Raw genomic sequence first — 15,569 nt, 5'->3', positions numbered from 1 at the left:
TGCAAATTTGTAAATCACATTAGTGATATTTTTGCCTTTTATTAGTTAAATCCTTAACACAAATTCCATCAAATTGTTTATATTATCTAAATAATTGATACTTTCTCAAATTTCGATACGCTGTATCTCGTAAATCAAAGCTACTGATGTTGCCCTTTGTTGATTAAGACTTCTTGATTATCTAAGAGAAACCTCTGAGGTTATTATAAGTAACACAAAGTACAGCTTAATCAAACTCATCTTGTCTCGGAGAGTCAAAAAGAACGTCCGTAGTAAGAGCGACAAAAAGAAGAGACCTTAATATTCCTTCTGTGCAAAAATTTTCCTTATGTCTGGTAAATATAGTTATTTAATCAAGGTTTTATATTATAAACTTGTACCACCAAACTAGATTACACAGCCCCACAAAAAAATGTCGTGATCTGGATAATTGATCATGATATTCTTATGTATGTCAAAAAAATTCCCTTAAATGTTTGTGTAGAGCAAAAACATCCCTTAAATAGAGATAAAGTTATGAATATCGATAGCATTACGAAAAGGAGTATGTATGGGCACTTTGCAACCCTCATGCTCTCATTTAGTATTGCTAAGGATTCCCCTGAAGGGGTTGGTATTCCTTCCACGTCCCTTCTACTTCTATGCCCTTCCGAACATAGATCTGCGTCATGAAAGCTTCTAACTTACAAGCCCTTGAAAATGCAAAATGCAATAGGGACATGATGGAGCACTGAGCAGAACACCCCTCAATTGCTTTGCCCGTACCCGTCTAAGGGGTGGAAACTACCTACTTTGTTCTTATTTTATTCTATGTTGGCTCTCTCTTATTTCTTATGTTACACTATTGTTGTCTATTTTGTTAACTCTTTACAGGTTTTTTCTTCACTTTCGCTGTCGTTAGTATCAGAATTAAAAGTGTTGTCTTCACCAGTCGAATTATCATCATTATGAAGGTTTATAATAATTTGTTCAATAGCCAAGCGGAGCACAGACTCTAATGTCATTAAGTCTGTTTCATTTTTTTTTGTACCAAGTATTCCATTCTGGTGTAAATGTGTCGAAAAATTCATTGCACAATTTTTCTACGAATGTCAAAGAGAAAGTATCATTTTTGGTAGCGAAATATTGTTTCAGTGTTTAATCTGGTAACGTTGCCACTGCGCATCTAAAATTCACGGATTAGATGAATTTGGTCAAGCTATAAGTGCATGCACTAAGAATATTGTACCTATGCTTTAGAGAGTGTTTTTTGACAAATGGCAATTGTTTATAGAAAAACATTCCATGGTGTAAGTATGCTGGAGTTCCACTTTACCCATCAAGCGAGGATTTGATAGACATATATAAGTTAGTTAAGATTGTAACAAGTTCTTTTCTAGTTTCGTGTAGTAAAGCCTTGGTAAACGCGTGAAGTAACGTCCCAGCCCTTAGGGCCACGTTGTTTGTTTTAGTGAATAAAATTGACGGTTTTTTCCTTTTTATTTATTCATTTTATTCGCTACAAAAAGTAATGTAGCCGTCTGCTCCTACCGACTGCCGCGTGCCGCCGACTTTGGAAGTATGGCATATTGCCTATTACGCCTCATTTAGTAAATATTTATGTATGAATAGCAGGTGCTGCATAAACATAAACTTTGTATTTCTTTCAATTCTCTGTTTGCGTCAAAAACTAAATAAATAACACCAATTTATATTAGTTTACTCACTAGTGAGTTTTCTTGACTACGTTCAGATAAGGCAATAATGACTGGATACAGACAACATCGCTCTCGACAACAGTTTTTGGATTCACTTATTTTTATCAGAATACGTGTATCCGGTTGTTACTTGTCCATACAACTTCCCCCATAGGCTTATAGCTTTTTTTCGGGAAAAAAACACTATTAGCAGTTTTTTTGCAGAATATTGTTCAGAAAAAAAAATAAGCCTATAAAATGAGACGAGTCCGATTAAATTCCGATAATTTGTTTATGCGCAAGAGCTCAAAAATGATCGGAAATGGTCGTTTTCTTCAATTGTTAATAATTAATGCAATTTTCATCGCAGACACTTATAATTCAGGATTTTTTAGGCTTTTTACACCCTTAATAAGTGGTACAAATTTCAGCCCGAAAGCTTCATTAGTTTGGCGTTGGCGGAATTTGTTATCTAAGAAGATGCTATTTTCAATTGATTTTTCCCAAGCTCAAAGGCGTTGTAGAGTTTCGATCAGTAGTTGTTTTTGTACCTGAATAGTTGTATTGACATATGCATTTACTGAGAATTTAATTTTTCAAATTTAATTTGTTCAAAAATGACTGAAAAAATGTTAATATTTATTAAATTATTAAGATAGGTATTATAAAACGAAATACTAACGCCTATAGTTTAGTTAGTGCTATTTTTCTTCGAATTTAAAAAATCGTTGTTCTAAATTGATTAGAAGCTGAGACAATTATTTTTTTATTTAATCGCAATGTCCTTAATTATTAAGAGGCGGAATTTGGAGAGAGTATACATTAAGAGCTATATTTTCATATCCTACATTAACAATAAAGTTGAATTCAACTATTTAATTGCAAAAAAGAAGATAGCGGCGATGCGTTCCATGACTCGGTCTAGCGAACGAGTGGGAAGAGTGAGGCTAAATAAAAAATTAAATCTCGGGTTGAAATTATGTTAATACCATAGCTTCAATGCTCATGAAATTTCGCACTACAATAAATTAAAAAAAGAATCATCTCGATAGGTTCATTATTAACCGATATGACTAATTTTTCCAGCTCCATCGATTTGAAGCCGCTCGATCATTTTCCTGTGCGCTACAAGGCGCGTATCGCGCATGCTCCGTCTCGCTCTCCACACGCGTTCGCTAGAACGAGTAATAGAACGCATCGCCGCTGTCTTTTTTTTTGCAATTAAATAGTTGAATTCATCTTAATGTTAATGTAGGGCATGAAAATATAGCTCTTAATGTATACTCTCGCCAAATTTCGGCTGTTAATATTAATAATTAAGGTCACTGCGATTAAATAAAAAAAAATCTCAGCTTCTGATTAACTTAGAACAACGATTTTCTTTTAAAAATTTGAAGAAGAATAGTATTAACTAAACTATAGAGGTTACTAATTCATTTTATAATAATTACTTATCTTAACGATTTAATAAATATTAACATTTTTTCAGTCATTTTTAAACAAATTAAATTTGAAAAATTAAATTCTCATTAAATGCATATGTTAATATAACTATTTAGGTACAAAAATAACTCATGATCGTAACTATCCAACGCCTTTGAGCTTGGGAAAAATGAATTGGAAATAGCATCTTCTTAGATAACAAATTCCGCCAACGCCAAACCATTGAAGCTTTCGGGTTGAAATTTTTACCTCTTATTAAGGGTGTGAAAAGCCTAAAAAATCCTGAATTACAAGTGTCTGCGATAAAAATTGCATTAATTATTGGCAATTGAAAAAAACGGCCATTTTCGACCATTTTTTAGCTCTTGCGCATAAACAAACTATCGGAATTTAATCGGACTCGTCTCATTTTATAGGCTTATTTAATACCTACCTATTTTGTATAAACTTTTTTTCACTATGAATAATAGTTTTTTCACGTGAGTCAAAACACCACTCTTCCATAACTTTGACCATTGTTTAAACAAAGTTTCCCAACTAACCTCGAGTAGATTTTTTGATATTTTGTTCATAACACGTTTCCGCAGAGAAACTTCTAATAGTATTTTTGTCCCGAAATAGGTTGTTTCATGTCTATAATGACTGGACTACCAGTAGAAGCGCGAAAAACACTAGCGACAGATTTACAGCAACTTCCAACTTGAATAGGTGACGAGATTAGCTGCGAGAAAACTCATCGAAATATTGAATTCCGCGAAATGTAGCCACCTTTGCTGACTGACGTTGTCATTTCATTCCGAGCTGATCTGTTCCAAATAGTTTCTATTTAGAAATGTAGGTCACTAAACTACTGTAATAGACCTCCTAGCTAGGCTTTTATTAGCAAAATTTCAATACATGTGACATTGGTAACTAACAGTTACAATTATGAGAATAGGTATTTATAAATAAATAGATAGTTACTTCATAATTCATTAATCACGGCATTCTCTCCGGCAAAAGAAATCTTGAAGTTTTGTGAACTCAAAAGAACTTCAGAAGCACGTTCTAAAGTTGCATTACTAGTAGTATCATCAATACAATCGATACAAGTTTCTGCTATCTTAGAGTTACCTGAATGTCCTGCCATTGCCATCTCAGCATTGGTTTCATAACATTTGGTAACATAATCTTATGGTATAGTAGAACTAATTTTCTTTATTTACCTACATTTGATTCTTGATCAGATCAAATATTCAGCTTGCTTGTTAGATTCTGAAGTCTTTCCTGCATACGCTAAATGCTTATTAGAACAGTAGTTTCTCTTCCATCGTGATTCCACTATGCTACAGATTTTCAATACTTCTGTTCGTCCCCCTCGAAGTCTACTTCTATTTTACAATGGTCTTTGAGCACACAATTGTTTAACAAGTAAAAAATTAACGTTTTGGAACATTATCTTTTAGTTTTAGAGTAGCTACACAACGATTTCTGACATTGGATACTTAATTTAGTGATGGCATAGATATCAGATTGCAAGGTATTTTCCACATTTTCTTATTTTCATGTATTCTAACAAATTTGATTCCAGTTCTTCACTTATTGATTTTTTTTTATTTGAGGATCAATTATGAAAATCAGTAACTTCACTACTGTAACTAGGGAACAAAAAATTTTCTCCAATTTTTTTAGTGATTTGCGAAGGGTTGTATCTCGGTGAAAATGGTCTTATCGAGATTATCGAGAGAATTTTGAAGCTTTAAGTCTCTAGTTTCAAGAACTTTTGACAAAAAATTATTTTGAGCTACGGTTATCGAGCAATCAAAAGAAATGCATTTTCAATTTTTTTTTGGGATTATCCATGGAATTTGTTCAAACTCAGTCAGTTAGTTAGCTTATTTATTCAGCTTCAATCTGATTTTTGGAAGGTCTTCGTATGACTATTGGTTGCCGAAATATTGACGGTTGAATGAAAAATAAGACTTTAGACGATATCTCTGCAAGAAATTTTTGCACAAGGCAGTTTTGAAAACTTGAATAAGTTCTCTACAAGTACCTTCGAAGAAAAAAGTTTTTTTCATACTTGACATCAATATGAAAAAAGTGCAAAAAATGACTTTACACTTTTTAGAAAATCTACCGATGTTTTACAAATATTTATGGAAAGACTGAAAGAAATTTTTACAGCTCAATGTATCCACAGTAACCCTGTAAATTGGCAAGTTGTTGTGTGACAACCGTATCTCAAAATAATTTTTTGTCTAAAAATCTTGAATCTCGATACGACCATTTTTCACTGAGATACACTGTTGCGGATTTTCTCTAGTCTCAGTTTCGTTCAGCAACATAGCCCCACGTTGGGCGCCATGTCGCGGAATGGCATTGGTCTCTTCCAGGATTAAGACCCCCAGTTGGTCACCTGGTTGGGCTATAGTCGGTTGCCTATCCTCGGTGGTGGTCCAACGTTGAGCGCCACGACGCGGATGTGTCTCATCCTGGGTCGGTCCCGGCTGTTGAGACCTACCAGACTCCTCCCTGAGCATCATCAACGGGTCGTAGACCCGTATGATGGGACGGGAAGGATCGTAATGTCCAGGGGTCTCTCTTCACCTCCCGTGCCAGTGCTTTGGACGCCTGCTCGGGGGTTGGAGAGTTCCCTGGCATTTCGTTCCTCTCCGTCTTGATGTACGCTCTGCAGCCATCATCGAGGGAAAGTGGGATCTCCGATTCTTCGCCATCGTTCTGAGTTCGAACTCAGGTGCAAATTCCACGATCTATTTGTTGGATGTGTTGCGACCTAAACGGCCGTTGGAGCACTTCACTAAGTTTAATTTCCAATTTAGGACACTTGGAAAGGTAGTTTGGGCTTTTGTGACACCTTGTATGTACTTGGTTCAGGTCTGATATCCTAGTATCTGACAATCACTGTCTTTAGTTCACTATGATTTATTCACTGGGTACGGACTCCGTGGAGGCACTGAAGCTTTTAGGAAGTTTAGTTCAGCGTGGAGCTGAGAGCATTAGAGCTCGAGATTTAGGTATTTTTTGAAGAAAAATAATAACTCAAAAATAAGGTAAATATATGTTAGCAACCATGGGGGTAAAACACATAATTTCAATAATCGGTTTATTCCCTCAAACGACCGAATTGTCTCTTGTTTATTTGCTATGTCGGGACTCTGGTGACTCCCGTGACTGACTCCCGTGACTAACTCTCGTGCTCATTGTCCCCGCGGACCGCACTCCATCGGCTGACCTCGACTGCTCGCGCATTTCCAAAAAGGGTTCTTGCTAACTCAGTAATAGCGACGCAATGGATGACATCCCTTTTTAATAATTAGCATCTAACATATATATCGTTTATTTGTGACACCTCATTTTGGCTCGCGACGTTTGCATCTTCGCCTGGTTTGGTCGCTCGGTAGTAGTTGGTTATCTGAAACTAAACAGCTTTAATTCCGTAGGTCTTGCGGGATACGGTTATTGGTGTCGATCCATCCTCTTGAAAATTTCAAAAGTGGGGTGAAATTTTTTATTTTCCTCGTCTCTGGTTGGCGATCTCAGGGAGGCTTTGGCATAGGACGTTGCCATCGTCCGATGACTCGGGGGTTGCTACGCCTGTTCAATGTCGTCCTGGTGGCTCGATGGTAGAAATTTGGAAAGGTCAGTGAATTTATCGGAAAGATCGGTGATTTTTGCAATGATATTTGGATGGCGCGGCAGTGTCTGGGTGTCTTCAGACGTTGTGTTGAACGGCTTTTTGCATAATAGAAGACTGTTTATAGCGTCTGGGGATCTTCGAGCAGAATTTCGAAACATCCGTGAATTTTGGAAAGTTCGTCTAACATTTTTTTACGGCTTGCAGAGCTGCTTAGGAGTGTTGTTGTAGTCTGCCTCAGATATACATATTCGTATGAAAAATATGGGTTTCGAGCGTTTTGATAGCTGGCTTCGAAACATAGGTACATTTTGCCTTCTACGACAACAGCCTTTCGAAAATCACTAAAAAGTTCATACAATGTTTTGTTCCTTTAATTTTTCCCAGTAGTGTATTTTCCGTAATTGTACGCATCTCGCTCTAAATGCGACTCTTTTATAATCATTCAAAATTTTCTTAGGTATAGAACAGCTTACCTAAAAAAGATTATAATTTTTATTAAGGCTTAAGAATAAACATTAAAAACTTTAAAGCATGTACATAAATAGATTTAAATTTAATTAATCAGACGATTTGAATAATAAGGAATTCATTAAATTCTACCCATGTTAAGATATGCCTACATTAAAAACACATTTGCAAGAATTTTATCAGAATTAGTATTTATTAATTAATCTAATGTGCTTTTAATTATTAATGACGAGACTTATGCAGCAATTATTATTAATGGCAAAATTACAGATAATACCAATTGAGATTGAATAACAAAATAAAATATAATTATCTATTGTGTATGCATGTGAGAATCCCGAGTGTAATATTTATTTTGTATTACGAGAAATGTAATCATTGAAATGAACCAGACATCCGTTGTAAAATATGTATATTCCTCTGGTCAATGACATTTCGGCGTAAAGATGTTTGAGCTTAATGCCTGATGAACCCGATGCTAATTTATGTTTGGACTGAATATTTTAAATAGCAAATACAAACCGATTTGCTAAAACTGTCTGTCATTTATAAATGAAAGGGATAATTAAGATTAAACACAATCAAATTAAACTTTAACTATAAAATGTAATATTAATTCAATGGGTTTTACAAAAAATATATCCGATTTAATAAATATAGAAAAATTGTTACAGAACTGCTACAGAATAATTTTTGTTTTAATTTTTTTGCCACATTTGTTCTTTATTTTCAATTCTAGTTTGATAGTCATGGAATTGCAAATTACAAAATTCCATGTCAATACTTTGTTGTTGATCCTGAAAGTGGTTCTTAATAAAGCTGTTATTTGTTCGATGGAATCCAAAGTCTAGTAGTTTTCTTATTTAATCTAAAATTAACTTGCTTGTTTACAATTAATTTTAATTTCAAACCACTTTCCACTCAAAGTCTTCCACTTAAAATGCTTATGTTGTGCTTGACCTGAGATTATAAAAACATCAGTATGTTTTTGGCTAGATTAGTCTCTGCTTGAATTTCTTTATTTTTACAAATCTATTTCATTAATTGTAATTTATACTCAGGAGTAAAATGTGGCACCCACGTTACAACTTCTGTGATTCAATCAAGAAATTCGCAAGCTTCATTTTGATAGCGATCGCTTAACACTTGTTAAACCCACATCGCAGCGATTTTACGGTAATCCATCTAAATTATCTGCAGTAGAGAACATGAAGTGTGAATTAAAACTAATGGGAAGCGTATCAATAGTAAAAGCGCGTTTTTTCATCACTGGAACCATTTGCTACTCCAAGTATGAGATACGTTAATCGAGCATCCTGATCGTCTATCAATGTGAACGTCATATCTTCCTTAATTGAATATACGACGCTATCTTCTTACGAAAGATTAAGAAATAAGAATAAGAAATCCATAGCATGGTTTCCATAAACTGTAGTGTTGAGATTAATTTTAATTCTTATTCTTGGTCTGATCTATTGTACTTCTTCCTCATCTAAAGCCACTCTCCTATAATGCCATCCGTGTTTTCTGTAAATTTGTGTTTTAATGTATGATACAATAGTATTTTGTAAGTCACATTCAAATGTATTGCTTTTAATTCTAGCATCTGCTTTTATCTCCTTATAAATGGGACATAAAATTTCTCCCGTCCATTCTTTTGGTAACTGTTCAGTGTTCACTCTTCTATATTTCTATAATCACCTTTGTCACCCATGTATTTTTCAAGCTTTGCTCTTCCGTACTTAAACATTGTTGCACTGATTCCAGCAATTCTATTTTAATCTATTATTTGTCGTATACTCTCTTCCTTGGTTTGTTGATTTGCTTCATAAACTATATTTCATGTTCTTTTTCTTGCTTCTATTTTCCATAGTTTTTAATCAAATAATCAATGTCCGTTTAGAAGCTCAACCGCAATATTCTTCCATCTGCCATTTTTTTTTTCTCCCGCAATCAGTCTAACTCGTTTATCTCTGTTTTTGTTGATATCCTTTTTTCCCTTTTACTTCCTGGTATAGATTTCTTATTTTTTTTTAAATAATTTTCTTCAACCATCATTGCTGCTTCGTCATAGTATTTTCTGTTTTGATAAAATGTTGTAACTTCAGATTCGTTATCAGCGACTTCGAAAACCTAATAAACTAGTAGTAATGAAGGTGTTTGCAATTTGATTCACCTTTTTTTTGAGTCTTCATCTGATGTTACTCAATTTATGAATATCGATGAGTACGCCAAACTAATCAATTTCAAGTCACGATTTCTCGGAAAGGAAAAGAGATATTCGATTAATTCAAAATGGCATTGTAAAAGAGTAGAAGAAGTGTAGGGAAAAATATAGTTTGGTTTTGGAATAGGGCTGAACATAAAAAAATTAAACCATATTTTTCTATGAACCATCGGTCTGTTGCCTTTTTTTCAATATCAAATTTTAGTCATATCTTAAGAGAATGTATTACATTGTAATTTAGTACGACTAAGATGTTTAAGACGTCACTGTTATTAGTTTTCGAATGTCTTATAGAGGTAGCTCGTGTTTTCCCAGCAAGACTTTAGGATGTATACATTTTTTAGAAGCTTGAGAGGACCGGCATCGTAGCCTTAAGGCTTATTGTAACATCTTCTAACACATTCATGGTACAGATCTACTGAAATGGGATTCTAAGAAGCTTCAGATTACATAAAAAGATACTGTAAATGCTAGTGTTTCTAAAATAATTTAAAATATGGAAGTAAATGATTCCACAGATTTGTACTAAGAAGTCAAGTGGGGTTCACATCATGTTGAAAAAGGTCACCGGCACCATATTCACCCTGAAAATAAAAACATCTCTTAGTATTTTTTCGTTCGATGCATAATAGAAGAGAAAAACGCAGTTTTATTAGACAATAATAATATGAAAGTTCTCTTCTATCAAACAACGAATTTCTTAGGAAGTCGTTTTGAAAATAATAATTCAAGTAAGTTAAAAAATATTGCTGAAAAATGTCATAGTTAATTATTTCTAAAAAATTTCATTGCAACGCATTATATTTTGAAAAAATTAGGTCTAAAATTTTATTTTTAAAATCTTCACCACCCATACATTCAAAACTAAAGACAATAGGCCCATATCCATAGGAAAAATCATCTTTTTTAAATTCTAGCGGCTTATTTTTTTTCCGAATATTGTGTATTTGACCATTGCATTGATAATATAAAATAAAATTTATTAAAGTAAATAATAACAATAACAAGTAAAAGATACAAAAATTATATTAAGAATCAAATTTGGTGTTCTCCATCTTGTCACCTTCTTGAATTGATAAAAAATTCACTGGGTACATGATTTATGAACTAATTACAAATTAAAATGTTATTTGCCAAATAGATGTGGTAATATTAACAGCATTTCAAATATTTACTGTGATTAATTAATCTACGACTACTTTATTCACTTTAGAAATAAACTTTTTTTAAAATGAATTTCTATAACTACCAATAAATCTTGAAATAAAAATCGTTTAGAGTTAAAATAGCTAATACGATTTTATCTAGGTGAGAAATTATAATATGTACTGAAAATTAACGTACTAAAAATAGGTACCCTACAAGGAAACTCACAGAAATTGGACAATGATATTTGGAATTTTACAATTATAAAACTAGCTTTGTAGTGATCTGTACTTTTATTTTTATTACGAAATAGCACGAAGTAGTGTAGATACATGTAAAGTCCTTTGGAATCAGAATATGCAATCAGAAAAACAATTGTCCATCAATGGAAAAAGTGGTCGGAAAAATGTTTGTTTTTAGAAAAAAAGTTAATTTTTTATTTGCAGAAAATGATCACATCATAAATTTGTCGATAATTATTGTTCATTTGTTCACCTTCCGGTTTGATTTTTTATGTTTTAGTTGCATTACATAGATTTTTGAATTACTACTTTGTGACATATTCATACATATCATAAATGCATACCACAAAAATTTCAAAATTTGTTGAGAAAAATAAACTTAAAAAAAACATTTAACGCAACTTAAAGCTACTTAATTATACAATGTGATCCATTTTGTATAGAAACATCCGTATAATAAAAGATATACGTTTTTAAGACGTTACGTAACAACTGAATTTATTATCAATTATAAAAGAGTACTTGTTATTTTTTTCATTGTTAAATTTGACAAAGAATGGTTAGTATTTTTTTTATTCAAAATTTGACTACTCCGTTGGATTCTACATACCTTCAATTGGGTTTGTACTAAATTTTGTAAAAAATACTCATTGTTAATTATAAAAATAAATAATTAATGTTCTGTTTTTCCTAAGCAAAGTAAGCAATAAGTTACCAATTTGAGCTTTTTAAAATTAGATTTTTTCCTATGAGGTGCACCTAAATTAAAAGTATTCTAACGTCCAACCAAAGAACTAAAGCAGAGAATAATAGGCTTACAGAATTACACCCGAACATTTAAAAATTGTCATGAAAAATATTCGAAAGCGATTTAATAAATGCTTTAATATGTAAATGGAAGGAAGGTTTGAAAAAAATAATAAACATATTTAAATTTAAGCTGCAATTTCTGTGTATCTTTTATAAATACTGACAATATTTCAAATTTTTTATTATTCGTATTTATAATTAAATGGATCATTCATTGAAATTAAAAAAAACTGAACATAAAAACACAAATTAGTGAACATTTTATGTGTTTATTTAATTTATTTGTGATTCTGTAGATTGCTTACTCTGTTGAGGCAGAACAGAAATGTTAAAATCCGTTGGCGTCAATTTTACAACTTGCACAGAATATTTTCTCACGAAATTTGATACTAACTCAATTGAGGGGCTGAAGAATCCAGTAACTTAGTTATATTCTGAATAAATTAATCGCGACTAAAAAATATGCGACTGATACAAAATATATACCTATTTCTGAAATTAATTTTCCATCAAACCGGAAGTTAAATAAATGAGTCTCGATGACCGAAATATTAGAAATGTAATTTTATGTAATTTTCTGCAAAAACTATGTATGTCTTTTTCGGCCATTTTTCAAAATTTATATCCAATAGTTTTTCTAATTCTGGTTTTTTGTATATTTGTCTATATTTTGTCTTATTGATATACCTTAACTGTAAAGTAAAAAATGACAGTAAAAGGAGATTTTTTAGAGAATGTTTCCTTTAATGTAAAATTTTCTTAAGGGACGCGTTTATACGCTTTAAATCTAAGCAAGTTCGAAAGAGTATATCCTCACTGTAGGTACTAGTTATATAAATTTTCTTGAGGATATAAGATAACTACATTGAAAATACGGGAAAAGAGCATATTTTTAACTCGTATGTTTATCTTACTTTTCGTGAATTTTGCACGCCTGTTGAACATACAGAAAATCGCGTACGGTATTATAAACATAATCACACCCTGCAGAATGCCTTTAGGAAACTATTAACACATGCATTAATCACAATTATTGAATATGTTTACAAATTTGCTGGACAAGACAGGAGAGGTACATTTTTTGATGTTTACATGTTCTCCGTGATCTTTCAATGCGAAGAATTAAAGGAAGTTGCTCTAGTTTACCGTTATGATTCGTCACTTCCTGAATGGATCTACTTGTTCTATCATTGTCTTACTAAAAGTGCGATTTCTTGTCTATAAAACGCCAGTCTTAAGAAGATTTTTAAAGATATTATTAAAGTGAAAATAAATTTTTTCAGTACTTTTGATTATAGTTTTCCTAATTCTCTAAGAGAATATTGCTATTAGAACCTTATATCACTATAATATTGGAAAACGCTTTCTATTTAAATATGAAATAATAAATATATCACGTGTTTTAAGAATATTCTATACAGGGTGATTCATTAACAATGGGAAAGTCGAAAGCTGAAGATACTACACGTGAAATGGTGACCATTGGCACAAACATGCCTTATCCGAAAGTTGATAATTTCGGAAATACAGGGTGTTGAAAGTTAAAATTTTAAATCGTTTTTTTGCGATTGTTCTGAAAATATGTAGGTTAGGAACTTGAAAATTTGTGAAACTATATTTTTTTAGGCGACGAATAAGATGCGTGTTGTAATTTCAGCATTGCTCATAGAGGGCGCCACTTACGACCAATTTTACCGAAAATTTAGTTAATAACATTTTACCCTGTATATTTAACATGAAACTTGATTCAAAACCTGAAAGAGCTATCATTTTTCCATTAATTATGTACTCTTGTTTCATTTCGGTATCTCGATCCGTTTTCGAGAAAAATCGATTTAACGAACACTATGTTTTGATAATATGAGAAATTAAAAGCGAAACAAACCAAGTGTTTCTTCGTGTTATTACAACAATTAACAATAAAACAAATAAAATACGTAATTATGATTTAAAGTAATTGTTCGAAGAATCCACCGTTGACACTGATACACTTTACACGTTTTCTGAGAGATCTTCGAGTTTGAAACAACATATTGGGATTGCGTCTGACTTCGTTGGCAGCGATTTGTATTCTTTGCCACAACTCTTCACACGAGCCAATAGATTCTTTGTAAACTATATCTTTCATTCGAGACCAAATAGAAAAATCAAGAGGATTGAAGTCCGGACTTCTGGATGGCCAAGCAAAAATGCTTACATGGCCAATCCAGCGATTTGGAAAAACTGCATCTAAATATGCACGCACTGGCCAAGAAAAATGCGGTGGAGCTCCGTCGTGCATGAACCACATGTCTCTTCTTAAATAAAGTGGAACTTCTTCAAGCCGTGGAAGCATTTTTACTTGGCCACCCAGAAGTCCGGACTTCAATCCTCTTCATTTTTCTATTTGGAAGAATCTATTGGTTCGTGTGAAGAGTTGTGGCAAAGAATACAAATCGCTGCCAACGAAGTCAAACGCAATCCCAATATGTTGTTTCAAACTCGAAGATCTCTCAGAAAACGTTGTGTAAAGTGTGTAAATGTCAACGGTGGATTCTTCGAACACTGACTTTAAATCATTATTACGAATTTCATTTGTTTTATTGTTAATTGTTGTAATAACACGAAGAAACACTTGGTTTGTTTCGCTTTTAATTTCTCGTATTATCAAACATAACTAGTGTTCGTTAAATCGATTTTTCTCGAAAACGGATCGAGATACCGAAATGAAACAAGAATACATAATTAATGGAAAAATGATTGCTCTTTCAGATTTTGAATCAAGTTTCATATTAGACATACAGGGTAAAAAGTTATTAACCAAATTTTCAGTAAAATTGATCGTAAGTGGCGCCATCTATGAGCAATGCTGAAATTACAACACGCATCTTATTCGTCGCCTAAAAAAATATAGTTTCACAAAGAGTAACCGCAAAAAAAACCATTTTTTCGCCCGTTTTTGCGTAGTGTGTAGCAAGAACGGGGAAGGTCGTCCAGAGGTCTCCGTGGGCCTAAATTGATCGTCATGAAAAATCTAGGTGAGCATAATTCGACTTTTTCCAATATTTGTCCGACTTACCCCTACTTAAGGGGTGGAAACCACCCCTAAAACAAGAAACGTGAGAAAATGGTCGATCAATTCTTGGTAAAAATTGGCGGGAATTTGAATGGCAAGGAAGAGATCAGGGATGTTCTTCCAAATATGCTCAAGGTGAAAAACATCCCCCGCGTGGGGGTAAAACCACCCCTATTGCCGAAAACCGGCGGCAAATGATGTTCCCTTCATGAATTGCCTTTTTTGTGCCACTCTTCCTTATAAATCCAAATGATATGAAATACATGCCCCCATAATTCGTTCTTCTGTCGGATTCTGATCAGTTACCCCTACTGAAGGGGTGGAAACCACCCCTAAAACAAGAAAACAGAAAAAATGGTCACCAAAATCTGGGTAAAAATTGGCGGAATTCCACATGGCAAGGGTAACATCAAGAATGCCCTCCTAAAAATGCTCAAGGTGAAAAACACCCCCCGCGTGGGGGTAAAACCACCCCTATTGCCGATAGCAGACGGGGAATGATATCCACTTCATGAAGTACTTTGTTTCCCCCACTACCCGACAAATGATACGAAAGACGGGCCCCATAATTCGATCTTTTGTTTTACCCCCACGCGGGGGGTGGGTTTATCATGAGCATTTTTAGAAGGACATTCCTGATTTTACCCTTGCCATGTGAAATTCCCCCAATTTTACCAAGAATTTATCGACTATTTTCTCATTTTTCTTGTTTTAGGGGTGGTTTCCACCACTTAAGTAGGGGTAAGTCGGGCAAATATTGGAAAAATCGAATTTTGCTCACCTAGATTTTTCATGACGATCAATTTAAGCCCACGGAGACCTCTGTACAACCTTCCCCGTTCTTGCTACACACTACGCAAAA

The 15,569-nt window shown here is 33.5% G+C and overlaps 1 protein-coding gene across 2 annotated transcripts in view; it reads left to right on the top strand.

The window, feature by feature from the left end:
• LOC108906961 (capon-like protein) overlaps positions 1-15,569 on the top strand; it is a 150,542-nt gene that overhangs the window by 110,311 nt on the left and 24,662 nt on the right. The window lies entirely within an intron of this gene.

This window comes from Anoplophora glabripennis, unplaced genomic scaffold (genome assembly GCF_000390285.2).
Source record: "Anoplophora glabripennis isolate ALB-LARVAE unplaced genomic scaffold, Agla_2.0 scaffold223, whole genome shotgun sequence".
Classification (NCBI taxonomy): domain Eukaryota; kingdom Metazoa; phylum Arthropoda; class Insecta; order Coleoptera; family Cerambycidae; genus Anoplophora; species Anoplophora glabripennis.
The sequence above is the reverse complement of the archived record's forward strand: the minus strand, read 5'-3'. Positions and strand labels throughout refer to the sequence as shown.